The sequence below is a fragment of the Tamandua tetradactyla genome, chromosome 1 (assembly GCF_023851605.1).
Source record: "Tamandua tetradactyla isolate mTamTet1 chromosome 1, mTamTet1.pri, whole genome shotgun sequence".
Classification (NCBI taxonomy): domain Eukaryota; kingdom Metazoa; phylum Chordata; class Mammalia; order Pilosa; family Myrmecophagidae; genus Tamandua; species Tamandua tetradactyla.
The window spans coordinates 37,346,334-37,349,103 of record NC_135327.1 but is presented as its reverse complement, the minus strand read 5'-3'; the positions used below and the strand labels follow the sequence as shown (position 1 = coordinate 37,349,103).

The following is a 2,770-nucleotide window of genomic DNA, read 5'->3' as shown; positions in this document are numbered from 1 at the left end:
ACAGAAGTGGTTCTCTGGGAGTGTGACTCTTAGGCATAATCTTCAGTAGGCTTAGCCTATCTTTGCAGGGATAAGTTTCATAGGGGCAACCCCCAAGATCAAGGGCTTGTTTTAGGCCTAATTTTTTTCGTTTTTTAAAAAATATTTTTATTGACAAAACAACACACAAATGCAAACATTCTTGACATACAAATATTGCATACATGGTGTACAATCAATGGCTCACAATATCATCACAGAGTAGTATATTCATCACCATAATCATTTCTTATAACATTTGCATCACTCCAGAAAAAGAAATAAAAAGAAAAAAGAAAAAACTCATGTATACCATACCCCTTACCCCTCCCTCTCATTGACCACTAGTATTTCCATCTACCCAATATATTTTGACCTTTGTTTCCCCTATTATTTGTTTATTTTTTATTCATATTTTTTGCTCATCTATCCATACCCTAGATAAAGGGAACAGCAGACACAAGGTTTTTGCAGTCACACAGTCACATTGTAGATGTTATATCTTTATACAATCATCTTCAAGAAACAAGGCTACTGTAGAACAGCTCTACAGTTGCAGGTACTTCCCTTTAGCCACTCAAATACACCATAAGCTGAAAAGGAATATCTATATAATGCATAAGAATAACCTCCAGGATAGCCTCTCAACTCTGTTTGAAATCTCTCAACCATGACACTTTATTTTGTCTCATTTCTCTCTTCCCCTTTTTGGTAAAGAAGGTTTTCTCAATCCCTTGATGCTGAGTTCCAGCTCATTCTAGGATTTCTGTCCCACGTTGCCAGAGAGGTTTACGCTTAGGCCTAATTTTAAGTAGGCTTAGCCTATCCTTTGCAGGAATAAGTTTGATAGGGGTGAACCCCAAAATCAAGGATTTTGCCTGTTGATTTGATAGTCCCTACTGCTTGCAAGAATATCAGAAATTCTCCAAATGGGGAAGTAGAATATTTCCCCCGTTCTTCCCATTCCCCCAAGGGAACTTTGCAGCTATTTCTTTATTCACTGTCCAAATCACGCTGGGATTTATGGGGGCTCACAGTAACCTGAACAAGCCAACAAAATCTCATGCCCTAGTCAGTATTCCATGTACTTATGGTTTTCAACTAAACTGATCATACATGTTAAATCAGGAAATGCACTGCCCAAAATATAAATTTTGCATGAAATAAACATCTCTCCCTGTAGTCTTACATGGAAGTTGAAGTTTTAAAATATGGACAACATCATCCTTTACCTAGTCTGCTGATATACCTTGGTCCTATCCAGATCAGCTTCATTCATACCTCTACTTGATTTCTGATCACTTTTTCAACTTTTTAAACAGTTACTATGTGTGGTACTTCTGACTTTCATAGCTTCACAGCTCTAACTCTGAGTCTCAGCTGTCACATAAATACACAAAGTTTCTGGGAAAGACCATATTATATTCAAACAGTTAAGTATCTCAGAATTTAGAATTAATAGTTACACTTCCTGAATATATGTGACTGCTATAAGAGCTTACAATCTAAGATCCTTGAATATAGTAAGCCCCATCCTGATAAACCATGCTTTTCACTTCTTCATCTGCTTTTGATCCATCTGTATTTGCTCTTCAGAAAAATGCCTATTCATTTCTTTAGCCCACTTTAAAATTGGTTGCTTGTTCTTTTGTTGTTGAATTATATGATTTCTTTATGTATACAGGATATCAAACTTTTCTCTGATGTGTAATTTCCAAATATTTTCCCCCATTGAGTTGTCTGACTCTTTGTCCTTTTTTTTCTTTTTTCTAAAATATGGAATGCTTCACGAATTTGCGTGTCATCCTTGCGCAGGAGCCATGCTAATCTTCTCCGTATCATTCCAATTTTAGTATATGTGCCGCGAAAGCAAGCATGACTCTTCACCTTTTTGACAAAGTCTTTTGAGGTGCAAAAACATTTGATTTTGAGGAGTTCCCATTTATCTATTTTTTTTCTTTTGTTGTTTGTGCTTTGGTTGTAAAGTTTAGGAAGCTACCTCCTATTACTAGGTCTTAAAGATGTTTCCCTGCATTTTCTTCCATGAGCTTTTGGTACTGGTTTGTATATTTAGTTGTTTGATTCGCTTTGAGTTAGTTTTTATATAGGGTGTAAGGTAAGGGTCCTCTTTCATTTTGTATAGGGTGTAAGGTAAAGGTCTTCTTTCTTTGTTTTGGCTATTGATATTCAGTTTCCCCACACGCATTTGTTGAAAAGACGATTTTGTCCCAGTTCAGTGGATTTGGGGGCCTTGTTAAAGATCAGTTGACTGTAGATTTGGTGATCTATTTTTCCCCCCTCAATTTGATTCCATTGATCAATACTTCTATCTTTGTGCCAGTACCATGCTGTTTTGACTACTGTGGCTTTATAATAAGTTTTAAAGTTAGGAAGTTTTAAGCTTCCCACTCATTCTTTTTAAGGATGGTTTTAGCTATTCGGGCTTTCTTTACCTTCCGAATGAATTTGGTAACTAGTTTTTCAAAGCCTTAAAAGTAAGTTGTTGAAATTTTGATTGGTACTGCATTGAATCTGTAGATCAATTTGGGTAGGATTGACATCTTAACTATATTTAACCTTCCTATCCATGAGCCGGGAATGTCTTTCCATCCATTTAGATCTTCTTTGATTTCTTTTAGCAATGTTATGTAGGTTTCTGTGTACAAGTCCTTTATTTTCCCAGTTAAGTTCATTCCTAGGTACTTGATTCTTTTAGTTGCTATTTTGAATGGAATTTTTTTCCTTAATTGAC

The 2,770-nt window shown here is 35.8% G+C and overlaps 1 non-coding gene across 1 annotated transcript; it reads right to left on the bottom strand.

Annotated features, from left to right (window-relative positions):
- Positions 1-1,788: 1,788 nt before the first annotated feature.
- Positions 1,789-1,891, bottom strand: LOC143652599 (U6 spliceosomal RNA). The gene has a single exon (XR_013160780.1). It is a non-coding gene; the product is annotated as a U6 spliceosomal RNA (small nuclear RNA).
- Between the last annotated feature and the right edge of the window lie 879 nt (positions 1,892-2,770).